Source organism: Cetorhinus maximus, chromosome 1 (genome assembly GCF_964194155.1).
Source record: "Cetorhinus maximus chromosome 1, sCetMax3.hap1.1, whole genome shotgun sequence".
NCBI lineage: Eukaryota > Metazoa > Chordata > Chondrichthyes > Lamniformes > Cetorhinidae > Cetorhinus > Cetorhinus maximus.
In genome coordinates, this window is record NC_135879.1 from 132,691,585 (window position 1) to 132,708,212 (window position 16,628).

General features: G+C 42.9%; 1 protein-coding gene across 7 annotated transcripts in view; it reads right to left on the reverse strand.

The window, feature by feature from the left end:
- Positions 1–16,628, reverse strand: part of LOC144683714 (amyloid beta precursor protein binding family B member 2-like) — a 377,962-nt gene that overhangs the window by 323,613 nt on the left and 37,721 nt on the right. The window contains exon 1 of one of the 7 annotated variants that reach the window (XM_078547060.1): positions 3,002–3,122. The exons of the other annotated variants lie outside the window; for them this stretch is intronic. The gene's annotated coding sequence lies outside the window, so the exon portion shown is untranslated. Of the gene's footprint in view, positions 1–3,001; positions 3,123–16,628 lie in introns of those variants that run through there. 7 annotated transcript variants of the gene reach the window in all.

Consider the following 16,628-nt stretch of genomic DNA (forward strand, 5'->3'; position numbering starts at 1 on the left):
TTTATTTTATATTGCCTCCCCTCATTCTTCCTACCAAAATGGGTCACTTTACACTTCTCTGCATTAAATTTCATCTGCAATGTGTTTGCCCATTCCACCAGCCTAAGTCCTCTTGAAGTCCAACACTATCCTGCTCACAGTTCACAATATGTCCAAGTTTTGTGGCATCTGCACATTTTGAAATTGTACCCTTTAAACTCAAGTCTAAGTGATTAATATATATCAAGAAAAGCAGTGGCCCCAGAAACAACTACTGTACTAAATGTTGTATTTCTGCTGAGATTCATTTGTTAAGATGAAAGCAAAATACTGCACATGCTGGAAATCAAATAAAAACAGAAAATGCTGCAAGAACTCAGCAGGCCTGGCAGCAACTGTGGAGAAAGAGTTAATGTTTCGAGTCTATACAATCCTTCTTCAGAGCTCTGAAGAAGGTCATACAGACTCAAAATGTTAACTCTGTTTCTCTCTCCACAGATGCTGCCAGGCCTACTGAGTTCATTAGTTAAGAGCTTGTTTCCAGCATTAATACATTTCAAGAGAGTAATCTGCCCTATATACTGATTTCACAATCCTCATCATTTTAACAAATGAGATACCAATCGCTAAAGCCCCTAAATGAAATATTAGGAAACAATTTGTCTAAGATATTGGTAATCATTTAAAGTGAAACCTATCCAAGTAATCAGAGAAATGGAATAAAAATCAAGGACCAAAACAAGTTGCCAGCTTCTGGCAGCAATGTAACACGCAATATTATGCACTTGGGCTTTGGGCCTAAAAATAAACATTGTTTACAACTGAGTGGAAGAATCTCCAGTCTTCAGAAAACAGGGTTTATTTGCCAAAGCACTAAAGATGACCAAGAGCTCGGGTTTTACAACAGCCCTGTTTTAGAAAATGTGCATTTTTAAAAAAATCCTAAACTTACTTCTTTCTCATCAATGCTTCTCCCCATCTCATTGAAATGAGTTGCTGCGTACAGCTCCATGGATGCCAGTCCCAAATGAGATCAGCCAATTCAATAAAGACTAGGGGTCAAAGCCTGGACCCTCCACAGCTCAACTACCCCTTGGATAAGCTTGTTTATTGGAGAAATCGTTGGTACTTTCATGATTTCTGCATCTACTTTTTATGAAACAAAGGGACAGATGTCCACTAACTGCAGTGTAATTCTGTATGTGCTTAATGAAACAAATAATTAATCCCCAATTGCCCCATCGAGTATAACCATTTTTACTACAAACTTTCCTCTTGGATAGTTACATTTTTTGAAGTCAATGAGATATTTTAAGATACTGGTAGACTGAAGATAAGTCATAAAAAGTAATTGTCTCAAGCACACAACTCCCATTTATGTAAGAACAAAAATACATAAATGTTACATAATTTAGTAGAATCGTTCTCACTGTAAAACTGTACAACCTATGTGCTCTAGCAAGAAAACAGCATTTTCTCTACACGGTCTCTGAAAATTTTAAGATGCATTATACCACGGTAAAATGTTTTACACCATTAACGATGACAGACATCTGTACCACAGCCAGTTGTATGTCTCCAGTTAATGTGATGCATCAAGTGGGTTAGCGTAGTGCTGGTGGGTAGTAGTTAGTCTGCTTGTCACTGCTTGCTTTCAGCTCTCACCACTGGCTAGCAGAACTACTGCAAAAAAAAAGAGAGCCGACTGCAGACCAGAGTGGTGACCCATAGGCAGTAACCTGTCATCTATTGAGCAGCTTTCTGCCAATTCCTGCAGCAGAGCTGGTACCAAACCGTGCTGGTTTATCCTTTCCTTTAGACAATACCAAGACAGGGATCCTGATAGTTGGACAACTTGGAGTCTCCAAACTATTTTCCCAGACCTGCACCCTGGAGAGGGCACTCCAGCTTCATGGTTTAGGTTAGCGCAACATGGGAAGCAAGTGTTACCGGTTATAAGCTCTAGCTTGATTGGCATAGAACACAAGTGCCAGGGGTTACTTCCGACAGTGGGAAAGATCATCGCATCTCAATGGATAGCTAGAATCTGCCTCATGCTGGGCAGCCCCCAGTCAGTTAGGTGCCATGGCCTACTCACTTCAAATGAATGCTTGGAGCTTAAAGAGTCATACCTCAACAGACAGATTGCTAATCTATGCACCAGGCATGACAAACTCAACAAAGGCAACACCAGTCTTTCACACTGCAAGCTGAAAAGTAAGGACCATGCGTCCTGGCCTTACCGATTACCTTCTGCAGGTTGATGATGCACGTGAGACAGCTGTGATCAACAAAGAACTTACAAGGCTCAATGTGGACAGTGCTGTCCTGCAAGAAACTGGGCTTGCTCAAAGTGGACCCCTTAAAGAGAAACAACACATTCTTCTGGCAAGGGAAAACCCAAGAGACAACACATGAGCGTGGAGTGCGTATCGTAATTGTAAACACTCTACTTGTGATGACTGAACCCCTACACAGAAGGCTGAGAGAGGCTTCTTTCTCTTCGGTCATGAACAAGCACAGGCCCAGTTAATCTCATGTGCATCTATGCCCTGACACTCACCTCCACCCTAGATGTCAAGGATCAATTCTATGAGGCACCTGACATTACCATCAGCAGAATTCTCAGCACCAAAGGACTGTACCTTCTCAGCAACTTCAATGCAAGGGTGCGTACTAACTACACAGCTTGGCCAATGTGCAGGAAATCAGCAAGATGAACGAAAACACACAGTTGCTGGAACTCTGGTGTAATCATGGACTCTGTGACGAGGAGCTACTTCCAAACCAAGCCATGTCACAAGGCGTCCTGGAGACATCAGAGGTCATGCACTGGCATCAGCTAGATCACATCATCACCAAACATACCACCCTCAAGCGTCCTTGTCACTCGTAGCTATCACAGCGCCAACTGCGACACTGACCACTCCCTGACATGTAGCAGGTCAAGCTTCAGCCAAGGAAACGATACCACTCCAAGAAGAAAGTTTGTCCTCGGATCAACACTTGCCGTACTACTGACCTGAATGGATCCAGGAGTTCCTCAATATCTTCAATCAGGCTCTTTCAGACAACAACGCCCAAGGCCAGAGTGTGGTGTCAAAGTGGGGTCACCTGCGCACCACCATCCACAACTCTGCACTCTGTGTATGGGAAAAGAGAGGAATGTTGACTGGTTTGAGGTTTATTGGGCTGAAATGGGGCCAGCTACTGCAACCAAGCGGAAAGCCTTCAAGAACTACAAGCAAGTCTCCAGCAAACAAAGTCTAGATGCTCTCAGAGCTGCCAGAATCAAGGCTCAACAGACTGCTCAGCACTCCACCAATCAATTTTGGTTGACACTCTGCGACAACATAAAATCTATTGCTGAATCTGGAGATGCTAGAGGGAAGGATAAAGGAATCAGGAAAGCAACAAGCCCAGCAGCAACTATATCAACCCCCTTGAAGACAAAGGCAGGGATGATCGTCACTGATCCTAGCAAGCAGATGGAAAGGTGGGTGGAGCAGTCTCTCAAAATCTATGCAATGGGGAACTCTCTGCATCATTCCAGACTTTCCTGTCATGGAGGAGTTGGACAGTGAGCTCACCATAGTGGGATTCAATAAGGCTATTGAGCGTCTTGCCAGTGATAAAGCCCCAGCAAAAAAAAGCATTCCACCTGAAATCATCAAATGTGGAAAACCAGCATTGCTGCAGAGTCTCCATGAACTTGCCTCTCTGCTGGAAACAGAGACATTTGTGCTTCAAGATATGCATGATGCAAATATCTTGCACCAATACCTTGCACAAAAACAAAGGGGATCACAGTGATTGCAACAATTACCAAGGCATTTCCTTGTTAAGTATCCTAGGGAAGGTCTTAGGTCACGTTGCTATGACCAGATTGCAGTCTCTGCTGTCACACATCTACGCTGAGTCTCAGTGCAGCTTCAGAGCTGCTAGGTCAACAGCTGACATGATTTTCTCACTTTGGCAGTTACAGGAGAAGTGCCACGAACAGTGTTGACCACTCTGAATTGCCTTCATACACCTCACCAAGGCCTTCGATCGCATCAGCAGAGACAGGTTCTAAACTACTGTAGAAAACAGGCTGCCCACCTGGAATCTTAGGTGTCATTTCTTCTTTCCACGAGAAAATGCACAGTTCCATCAGTTACAATGGAGAAACATCAAACGCTTTCAAGATCAGCAGTGGGGTAAAGCAGGGCTACATCCTGGAACCAACTCTCCTTACAATATTTTTCTCCATGCTGCTATTGTACACTTTTGGCAACTCAAATGAGGGTGTCTACCTGCATGCTGACAGAAAGCTGTGCAACTTGGCAAGACTACACACCAAGGCCAAAGTGCGTAATGGCTTAATCCGTGAATTGCTGTTTGCTGATGATGCTGCGCTGGTATCCCACACTTAAGTTCACTTGCAATAGCTTGGAGACCGTTCCTCCTGGGCCTGCAAGGAGTTGGAATGATGATCAGATCCAGGAAGACCAAAGTTATGGAGCAGGACATAGAGACTCCACCTTCTATCAACATCGACAACCTCACTATGGAGGTCGCCAACAGCTTCACATACCTTGGATCAACAATTGAGCAAACTGTCCCTTGATACCAAAATCAGGGCCAAGGCCGGAGCTGTCATGTCAAAGCTGAGGGTTCAAGTGTGGACCAACAGCAAACTAACCAAAAATACAAATCCCCGTGTGTACCAGGTTTGTGTCCTCAGCACCCTCCTTCACAGTAACAAAGCACGGACAACTTATACAAGCTCAAAAAAAGCAGCTGAACAGCTTCCATTTCCACTGCCTCAGGACGAATCTTGGGCATCTGATTCATTTGGTTAGGAAAAACATGGAGGAACAATATAAAATAAAGGGTACAACTCCAAAGGGTGTGCAGGAGCTGAGGGACCTGGGTGTATATGTGCATAGGTCATTGATGGTAGGACAGGTGGAGAGAGCAGTTAATAAAGATACAGTATTCTAGGGTTTATTAATAGGGGCATAGATTACAAGAGCAAGGAGGTTATGCTAAACTTGTATAGGACATTAGTTCAACCTCAGCTGAAGTATTGTGTACAGTTCTGGGCACCACACTAAAAGAAGGATGTGAACGTATTGGAGAGAGTGCAGAAGAGGTATATAAAAATAGTTCCAGGGATGAGACACTTCAGTTATGAAGGTAGATTGGAGACGTTGGAACTGTTCTCCTTAGAGAGGAGAAGACTAAGAGGAGATTTGATAGAGGTGTTCAAAATCATGAGGGGGCTGGAAAGGGTAGATAGGGAGAAACTGTTCCCGCTCTTAAAAGAATCGAGAGCAAGAGGGCACAGATTTAAAGTGATTTGCAAAAGAAGCAAATGTGATGTGAAAAAAAGCTTTTTTACACAGTGAGTGGTTCGGGTCTGGAATGCACTGCCTGGAAGTAAGTGCAGTGGAGGGAGGTTCAATTGAGGCACTCAAGAGGGCATTGGGTAATTGTTTAAAAGAAACAACATGCAGGGTTACAGGGAAAAGGCAGGAAAATGGCACTTAATCATAATGCTCATTCGGAGAGCTGGTGCAGACACAACAGGCTGAATGGCCTCCTTATGCATTGTAATAATTCTGTGATCTCCTTGCAGGACAGAGTGCCAAAAATGGAAGATCCCCAGCATGTTTTTCACAACTCTGATGGCCTCAAACTGACCAGGATCAGAGTCAATGCACAGGAAGTCCTTGCTGCTGGCCAGAGTGCCTGAAGACATGCAATCAAGAAGAGTATGGAAAAAGCAGAAGACAAAAGAAATGACCAGATGGTGGAAAAGAGAGCCCTTCGGAAGGAAAAAACATCAGCCGACCTCGGGCCAATGCCATTCATCTGTGTCACCTGCAGAAGGGGCTACCACTCTCAAATTGACTTTCAAAGCCACAACAGACAATGGCATTCCATAAGTGACGTATGCCCAGGGTGCAGTCCACCGTCTCCCGAGACAGAGCGATACCAAAGAACACAGCCACAAAGCATGTAAGTGGAAGTGCCAGACCATCAACCCACAGCAATTCATTGGCTCATTTAAATGAGATGAGGTTGTTAAATGCTGTGATACAGGTCAAGGAAATCATATCATACATTAGTAATTAATAAACAAGGTCCTAGTCTACTCATCTTCATAAGATCACCTCCTGGACATCTTTCTTCCAGTGTGAAAAGCCCAAATTTCTATAGCCTTTCCTTACTTGTTTTCACTATATCCAATGCTTGCAAGCTGAAACTTGCATCAACCTAGCAAATCTGATAAATGTTACTGTTGAAGACAAGAACTTGCATTTTTATACCACTCTTTTCAAATATTGACATTTCAAAGTGCTTTACGTCCAATGCAATACTTCTCAAAAGCTGTCAACTTGTCAGCAAGTGCAGAAATTAATTTGCACTGAGGAAAGCCCAATAAACAGTAAAAAAAAGGTGATTTGCTTTGATGATTTTATTGAGGAATAAATATTGATTTTTAAAAAATTTGTTCATGGGGTGTGGGCATCGCTGACTGGGCCAGCATTTATTGCCCATCACTAATTGCCCTTGAGAAGGTGGTGGTATGCTGCCTCTTGAATCGCTGCAGTCCCTGTGTTGTAGGAACACCCACACCCGTCACCAAGAGAACACCTCGAATCTTCGTGCCACAAGATCTTTCATGTCTGAGAAAGTAGACGAGACCGCTGTTTAACGTCTCATTTGAAAGAAGGTACTTCTGTGCTGCTCAGAAATGTCAGCCCAAGATTTGCTCAAATCTTGGAGTGCAGCTTGAAACCCACAACCTTTGACTCTGAGGCAGAAGTGTCATCACTAAATCGAGGCTGACACTTCAGTATTACTCATCATCAATACCCGATTACTTAATTTATACTTCACTCATTTATCCTTCAATGTTCATCATGAATCAGCTGGATGGAATGCACGGTCTTTCAGCATCTGCTTTAATGCCCAACAGCACCCCTAACAACAAAACCCATTTTACAAAACTCTACTAGGGTGGATTTTATAATGGGACAGGTTTTAGGGTCATATTTAAAGTTGTCATAAACTACTTGAGCTTCTCTCCCCAATTCAAATCTTGTCCTAAACTAAGAAAGGGAATATCTGCAGTTGGAACATTCACATGAACCTCAAGATTTAATCACAATCAGGCGTCAATCATTCTCTGAATAGAGGCTCCCAATAATTGGGAAGATAAGGGCCCCGAATTTCATGTCTAAAGTATGGCAAAACTGCCAGCCTTCACCGTCATTACAACTCAAACTGGCAACTTCTGGTATCCACACATGTGCAGTTAAGCAAGGAAATTCAGAAGTTACAGTCATTGATAACCCTGCTCTGCCACAGGGTGCACTAAGTCCCTGCGGGTCAACATCTTTCGAAATCACTTACGTTTATATGAACTTCCATTTTAAATGCTCTAATCCCACTATAACCACCACTTCCCAAAAAAGGTTATGCTTTGTTGTAGATGGTGTAACTGGGTTTTTAAAGCGTGTACTAAGTCACAATTCCTGCTGAACAAGCTCTCTGTCCCTAAAATGTTAACTTTATATATTTGTAGGTAAAATTTCTCCCCTCTATAATAAAAGTGCCATATGTTTTTAATAATAAAAATCTTTTTTTGTTAAAATAGTAATTATGATATTTCAGCTTCTACGTTGATCTCATGTCTATGTCCCTATCTTTATTTGGCTCTCTCTAAAACAATTATTGAGTGCAGGATAGTCAATGCATTTTACTTCCAAGTGTTTTTTGTCTGCAAAAATTCTTCAATGTGATTGGTTTACTTAGCCTGCTCGATGACATCACTGTTGCTAGACGCCAGAGGTCCCCAATAGTTGGCACCAGAATAAAGTTAATGTCGGGAATTCATGCCATAGAGATCCCTAGATCTTGTTGGCAGCTTTCTGCGAGGTCAATGGCGACTGCAAAATCCGGGCCATCATACTTGACAGACAATTTACAAAGTTTAACTGACTATACTGCCTTCACTCCACCATTGTTGGAAGAGGCATCATGCACTTGCTTCTAATCTCTGGAACTCACTTCTCAAATCCTTTCAACCTTGTACTACCTGGTCCTCCTTTAAAAGCCTTCTCAAAATCCAACTTTCTGATCAGTTTTGCAACCACCTTCCCTAATCTCTCAATGTCCCTTGCCCTATTTATTTTACCCATCCTTTCTGAAACGCATTGAATTATTTTGCATTTATAGCTTCATATAAATTGAAGTAGTTGGTCATAATTCTCCCCACACAACATTGCCCTCACAACATTCCCACACCCCACCAAGTCAAATGAACCCATTCTCCATCACCCTTATATATTTTCTTCCTGCCTTACATTTTTCTCCTTTCTTCTGAAAGACGACTTTTGGAGAATAAGTTATTCATTTATAAACCCAGATAGTGAGTTATCAGTAGACTATTTGACTAATTGAGGCATCACAACTAAGCCCAATAATCCACACATTCTTAGCTCCAGTGGGGTTTGATAATCTTTTAGTTGAGCCTTAACACTAACATAATCTGATAATGATGAGTTACTAGCTACTTGAAACCAGAAGGAGGACTAAAAAATGTCACATGTCAACCTGAACTTTAACCAAAGAAAGCTAAACCTTTTACCATGTTAAAGGGGCAGTTTAATATGACAGAAGAGCTTATCAGTATTGAGGAAAGAGCCGAAACAAGCAATAAAGAATTGAAAATGGCACAGAATAGAGAAAGAAATAGTGCAGGCTGGAGGTTAAGAAAGAAATACACTATTCGGTATTTGAAAGTTGACAAGTTACCTTTATAGCTTACAAAAGGCCTGTCAGGTGCTTCATCAATGGTGTTCCCTCCATCATAAGGTAAGTGGGAATGTTTGCTGATGAGTGTACTGTACCATTTGCGAGTCCTCAGATACCAAAGCAGTCCATGCCTATATGCAGCAAGACCTGATGACATTCAGGCTTACTTGAGCTGATAAGTGGCTAGTAATATTCACACCAACAAATATCATGCAATGACGATCTCCAACAAGAAAAAATATAACCATCTCCCCTTGACACTCAACAGCATTACCATTGCTGAATTCGCCACCGTCAATGTCCTGAAAGTTACCAATGACCAGAAGCTGAACTGGACCAGCCACATAAACAGAGTGGTTGGGAACTCCGTGGAGAGTAACTCACCTCCCAAATCCCCAAAGTTTGTCCAGCATCTACAAAGCACAACTGTGGAGTGTGATGGAATACTCTCCACTTGCCTGGATGAGTGCAGCTCCAACAACATTCGAGAAGCTCAATACAAGCCAGGACAAAGCAACCCACTTGATCAGCACCCCATCCACCAGTCATTCCAACATTCAGTCCCTCCACCAATGATGCACAATGGCAGCTGTATGTACCACGTCTAAGATGCACTACAACAAGTCACCAAGGCCCCTTCAACACTTCCAATCCTGCAACCTCTACCACCTAGGACATGGTCAGCAGACACATGGAACACCACCACATGCATGTTCCCCTCCAACCCACAAACCACCTTGACTTGGAACTATATAGCCGTTTCTTCACTGTCGCTGGGACAAAATCCTAGAACTCCCTTCCTGACAGCACTACAGACAGCTCAGCACTACTTTCTCAAGGGCAATTAGGGATGAGCAACAACTGCTGGTCTTGCCAGTGACACTAACAATCAAAGAATAAAACAAAACAAAGGAAACAAAATGAACAGACCTCCAGCAAAATTAGAGAACAGCAGAAATATGCTTTCCTATAGAAGAACAAAAGCAATTTAATAAGCCCCTGTAAAAAGCAGAGATAAATACCAGTTTACAAAAGGGATTAATGATATGGGAGGGCAGACACAGATGACCAAATACACTGCGCAGCACAATACTGTAGCTGCTGTGCTGCATCTTGGGTGTATCATCTGAATAGTGATAGGAATCAGAGTTCAGTAAGTATGGATGCTAAGCATGGCAGGGAAGCTTAGATTAATGTCCAAGAAGCTCAGTTGATTACTACTAGGAAGAAATTTCACAAAAGAACTCATACCAGAACAATATAAATACTACTAACTACTCCCAAAATCAACAAGCGTCAGCAAATCATTGTGACATTTTTGTGCAATCTGCAGGGATATTTTCACACATGACAGTGTGTTCTCATTAACAATAAACCCCTGGCAATAATAAAACATAGAGAGAATAATGAAGGAGAAACACTAGTTGTACCGACCAGGCAGAGGTTTTGTTTCATGCCGTAGTTGTCAAATTCAGTCTCAGAAAATACTTCTTCCCCTTTCCTCAGAAGTGAGGCATCAGGGAAACAGAGGCACCGACATTCGTGTGTACTGTCTCTCTTAGCAACTGGCAAGAATATTTCGTCAAATCGTGGAGCAAAATGTCTCCCCATGGCTCCAAATGGAGGAAGAGGAATTTTTAAAAAAGAGAGAACAGAGATAAATACAAGATGCAACAAAACTCTCCATGTTTATTGGCCTCAATCATGGTGCCCGCTGCAACACTCAAATTGGTCCATGGGGAAAAATAAGCCAGTGCTTTCCATTCCCAAAAGAAAAAAATATATATATGCAGGTATCAGAATAGAAACAGGTCAGGTCTGTTCATCTGTAATTTACTCCACAGTGAATAACCTGTCAACATTCACATAGGGCTAACACGAAGAATGGCTAATTAAGCAACACCCTGAGGCTTACCTCTCTTCTCTTCTCCCCCATTTAAAGGCTGGAATTGCTGGTCGTCATCTTCCAAAATTCTACAGATTCTGGAACAGTCCTGCAGATTGGAGGGTGGCAAACTTATAGCCCCACTATTTAAAAAAAGGATGGGGTAGAAAACAGGGAATTTTAGACCAGTTAGCCTAACATCAGCAGTAGGGAAAATGGTAGAGTCTATTATAAAGGATGTGATAACAGGACACTTAGAAAAGATCAGCAGGATTAGGCAAAGTCAACATGGATTTATGAAAGGGAAATCATGTTTGACAAACCTACTGGAGTTTTTTTGAGGGTGTAACTGCAGAATAGATAAGGGAGAACCATTGGATGTGGTATATTTGGATTTTCAGAAAGCTTTTGATAAAGTCTCACATAAGAGGTTAGTGTGTAAAATTAAAGCACATGCAACTGGGGTAATATATAGGCATAGATTGAAAATTGGTTAGCAGACAGGAAACAGAGAGTAGGAATAAATGGGTCTTTTTCGGATGGCAGGCAGTGACCAGTGGGGTACCACAGGGATCAGTGCTTGGGCCCCAGATATTCACAATATATATCAATGCTTTGGATGAGTGAACCAAATGTAATATTTCCAGGTTTGCTAACAACACAAAACTTGTTGTGAATGAGAGCAGGTAGGAGGATGTTAAAAGGCTTCAGAGCAATTTAGACTGGTTGAATGAGTGGGCAAATACATGACAGATGCAGTATAATGTGGAAAATTGTGAAGTTATCCACTTTGGTAGGAAAAATAGAAGGGCAACGTATTATTTAAATGATAGATTGGGAAATGTTGATGTACAAAGGGACCCAGGTGTCCTTGTACATCAATCACTGAAAGCAAGAATGCGGGTGCAGCAAGCAGTTAAGGCAAATGGCATGTTGGCCTTCATTGCCAGAGGGCTTGAGAACAGGAGCAAGGGTGTCTTACTGCAACTGTATAGGCCCATGGTGAAAACACACCTTGAGTAGTGTGTGCAGTTTTGTCTCCTTACCTAAGAAAGGATATACTTGCCATAGAGGGAGTGCAGCAAAGGTTCACCAGATTGATTCTTGGGGTGGCAGGATTGTCATATGAGGAGAGATTGGGTCGACTAGGCCTGTACTCACTGGAGTTCGGAAGAATGACAGGAAATCTCACTGAAACATATAAAATTCTGACAGGGAAGGACAGACTGGGTGCAGGATGATGCTTCCTCTGGCTGGGGGTCTAAAACAAGGGGCCACAATCTCAGGATACAGGGTAGACCATTTAGCACAGAGATGAAGAGAAACTTCTTCACTCAAAGGGTGGTGAACCTGTGGAATTCTCTACCACAGAGGCTGTGGAGGCCAAGTCACTGAATATATTTAAGGAGGAAATAGATTTCTGGACCCAAAAGGTGTCAAGGGGCATGGGGAGAGTGCAGGACTACGGCGTTGAGATAGAGAATCAGCCATGACCATACTGAATGACGAAGCAGGCTCGAACAGCCGAATGGCCTACTCCTGCTCCTATTTTCTATGTCTCTATGTTTCTTATTTAAGAAGTAGAGGTAAGTACATTTAGTAAATTGACAAAGACCAAACGATTTGGGGCATCAGCTATTTAAAAGGAAAACAAGTTCTCTTCCCCACTTAAATAAAAGAATTATTGGTGCATTTTAGAATTCTGAGATCACTGCTGAAATCACATCATACTGTAATTATGGAGCTGTTTTATAATTCATTGAACATTCAAATATAGCAAGTTTAGTGACTACCTTAGGGCCACACTGCTTAATATTATTAGTGACTTACAAAACTCCAATTCTAGCAACACCTGATTGGTGTACTGACAGGGACAAAGCCATCTAAATTATGTTACTTGGGGTTACAATTTGTTCATGTTTTGGTAATTAGATTTTCAGGGTAATTTAAGTAACTTACTTCCAGAGAATATTACATCTGTACTCGTGTGTTAAAACAATTCAATCCTCACCTCTCCTGTTCAGTTACTGTAACTAAAGGTCACTCCTCAGCAAACCTAGACAAGATAAAACCTGTACAACTTGGAATGAGTGGTATCTTTGGTAGGAACTCAGATCTACCTGCAGACATTAAATAATAGCTCGAGGGAGAAGATAAATTTTGGGCAAAATTTAATGTAAATGTGTTTACAAACAAGTCTACATTTAATTTCTTGATCACATAAGTTAACCTTCTCCACCAAGGTGAAGAACCAAAGTACAACAATCCCCACCTATTCTCCATAAATATTCTCAATAACAAGCACCACCTCCATAAGGCTAAACAAAGATTTAGTGAAAGGTATTATTCAGATATTTCTCAGGCGTGACAATGAGCTTAAGTAGTTTTCTCGCAACAAGGAACATTTCGCCTACCGATATGAATGTAACTAAGTTATTTTTGAAATTGGCAATGAATGCAATAGTATGGTTGCCAAACCTATAATAACCAAGGAACTACAAACCCAGTGCCCCCACACTTGCCAAACATATCAGCTGAAAAAAACACAAATTCAGCTTAGCAGCGGTGTGCATACATTAGTAACTTGCATTCTGCGGCTACTTGGGAATGCATATGTGGCCAAGAACATTTTTAATTAGTAAATAAAAAGTAATAATAGATACTGCCATTAGGCACATGATCTTAATGCCATTGCATTTGCATGTATACTTCAATATTTCATTGCATTTGTTGGTAAGATGAAAAGCAGAGCACGAGTGCTTTCTTTAATGATTGTGCACGCTTTACATTCTTGATTATTGATTATCTGCTAAATTGGTGTGTAACACAGGGTGAAAAAGCCAGGCTTTAATGTCATCTTCCGATATGGGCAGCGACGAATGACTCAACATGAGCTGCTCAGGACCTGAGGAAGCCCCGACAGGCACACATGCGCCGTACTTAGGCGGGAAGTTTAAAACTTCCGATTGCCAGCTTGACCTTGCCTGGACCGCTGTATAATTTCCTGCCACAGTGGGATGAGATGGCTATGGAAACTTGGGCTGTTTGTGCTATACTTACCTTGGTTTTTACACAAATTTACTGAAGAACTTTTCCTAGCAGGTGCCCAGCTTGAAGTCGCATGGGAGAATGGTCAAGAAGGTATGAACCCATGGGATCCAGGGCAATTTGGCAAATTGGATCCAAAATCAGCTTACTAGCAGGAGGCAGAGGGTGATGGTCAAATGGTTGTTTTTGAGATTGGAAGCCTGTGACAAGTGGTGTACCGCAGGGATCAGTGTTGGGACCCTGAACAAAAACAGAATTACCTGGAAAAACTCAGCAGGTTTGGCAGCATCAGTGGAGAAGAGTCGACGTTTCAGGTCCACACGACCCTTCAACAGAACTGAAGTATAGTTAGGAGAGGGGTGAAATATAAGCTGGTTTAAGGTGGGGGGTGGGGGGAGAGAAGTTGAGAGTGGGATGGTTGTAGGGACAAGCAAGCAGTGATAGGAGCAGATAATCAAAAGATGTCACAGACAAAAGGATCAAAGAGGTGTTGAAACTCTTTCGAGTTATCAACAGTCACAGATTGCAACTCTTTCGAGTACAATCACAGTTCTTGGTTTCCGGTAGTGGGACATGAACCCACAAGCTTCTGATTCAAAGGCGAGGGTGCTATGGACTGAGCCACAGCTGAAGGTGGTGATATTATCTAAGAAAAGTGCTAATTAAGAATGGATGGCAGGACACTCAAGGTACAGCTCCATTGGGGATGGGGTGGAAAGATTGACAAGGTATTAGTTGTAGATTTAAAAATAATGGAAATAGGTGGGAAAAGAAAAATCTATATAAATTATTGAAAAAAACAAAAGGGAGGGGGAGGAAACGGGGTGGGGATGGGGGGAGGGGGAGTTTAAGATCTAAAGTTGTTGAATTCAATATTCAGTCCGGAAGGCTGTAAAGTGCCTAGTCGGAAGATGAGGTGCTGTTCCTCCAGTTTGCGTTGGGCTTCACTGGAACAATGCAGCAAGCCAAGGACAGACATGTGGGCAAGAGAACAGGGTGGAGTGTTAAAATGGCAAGCGACAGGGAGGTTTGGGTCTTTCTTGCGGACAGACCGCAGGTGTTCTGCAAAGCGGTCGCCCAGTTTGCGTTTGGTCTCTCCAATGTAGAGGAGACCGCATTGGGAGCAACGAATGCAGTAGACTAAGTTAGGGGAAATGCAAGTGAAATGCTGCTTCACTTGAAAGGAGTGTTTGGGCCCTTGGACTGTGAGGAGAGAGGAAGTGAAGGGGCAGGTGTTGCATCTTCTGCGTGGGCATGGGGAGGTGCCATAGGTGGGGGTTGAGGAGTAGGGGGTGATGGAGGAGTGGACCAGGGTGTCCCGGAGGGAACGATCCCTACGGAATGCCGCTGGGGGGGTGAAGGGAAGATGTGTTTGGTAGTGGCATCATGCTGGAGTTGGTGGAAATGGTGGAGGATGATCCTTTGAATGCGGAGGCTGGTGGGGTGATAAGTGAGGACAAGGGGGACCCTATCATGTTTCTGGGAGGGAGGAGAAGGCGTGAGGGTGGATGCGCGGGAGATGGGCCGGACACGGTTGAGGGCCCTTTCAAGTGAAGCAGCATTTCACTTGCATTTCCCCTAACTTAGTCTACTGCATTCGTTACTCCCAATGCGGTCTCCTCTACATTGGAGAGACCAAACGCAAACTGGGCGACCGCTTTGCAGAACACCTGCGGTCTGTCCGCAAGAAAGACCCAAACCTCCCTGTCGCTTGCCATTTTAACACTCCACCCTGTTCTCTTGCCCACATGTCTGTCCTTGGCTTGCTGCATTGTTCCAGTGAAGCCCAACGCATACTGGAGGAACAGCACCTCATCTTCCGACTAGGCACTTTACAGCCTTCCGGGCTGAATATTGAATTCAACAACTTTAGATCTTAAACTCCCCCTCCCCCCATCCCCACCCCGTTTCCTCCCCCTCCCTTTTGTTTTTTTCAATAATTTATATAGATTTTTCTTTTCCCACCTATTTCCATTATTTTTAAATCTACAACTAATACCTTGTCAATCTTTCCACCCCATCCCCAATGGAGCTGTACCTTGAGTGTCCTGCCATCCATTCTTAATTAGCACTTTTCTTAGATAATATCACCACCTTCAACACCTATTTGATCCTTTTGTCTGTGACATCTTTTGATTATCTGCTCCTATCACTGCTTGCTTGTCCCTACAACCATCCCACCCTCAACTTCACTCCCCCCCACCTTCACGCCCCCCCACCTTAAACCAGCTTATATTTCACCCCTCTCTTAACTATACTTCCATTCTGTTGAAGGGTCGTGTGGACCCAAAACGTCGACTCTTTTCTTCTCCACCGATGCTGCCAGACCTGCTGAGTTTTTCCAGGTAATTCTGTTTTTGTTTTGGATTTCCAGCATCCGCAGTAGTTTTTTGTTTTTATCTCAGTGTTGGGACCCTTGCTGTTTGGTATACGTTAAGGATTTAGACGCTAATATGAGAGGTATGATCAGTAAGTTTGCAGGTGACATGAAAATTGGTGATGTCATAAATAATGAGGAGGAAAGCCTTAAATTACAGGACGATATAGATGGGCTGGTAAGATGGGCAGAGCAGTGGCAAATGGAATTTAATCCTGAGACGTGTGAGGTGATGCATTTTGGGAGGACTAACACAGCAAGGGAATACACAATGAATGGTAGGACCCTAGGAAGTACAGAGGATCAGAGGGACCTTGGTGTACATGTCCATAGGTCCCTGAAGGCAGCAGCTCAGGTAGATATGGTGGTTAAGAAGGCATTTGGGTACTTGCCTTTATTAGCCGAGGCATAAAATATAACAGCAGGGGAGTTGTGTTTGAGCTGTATAAAATGCTAGTTAGGCCACAGCTGGAGTACAGTGTGCAGCTCTGGTCGCCATACTATAGAAAGGATGTGATTGCACTGGAG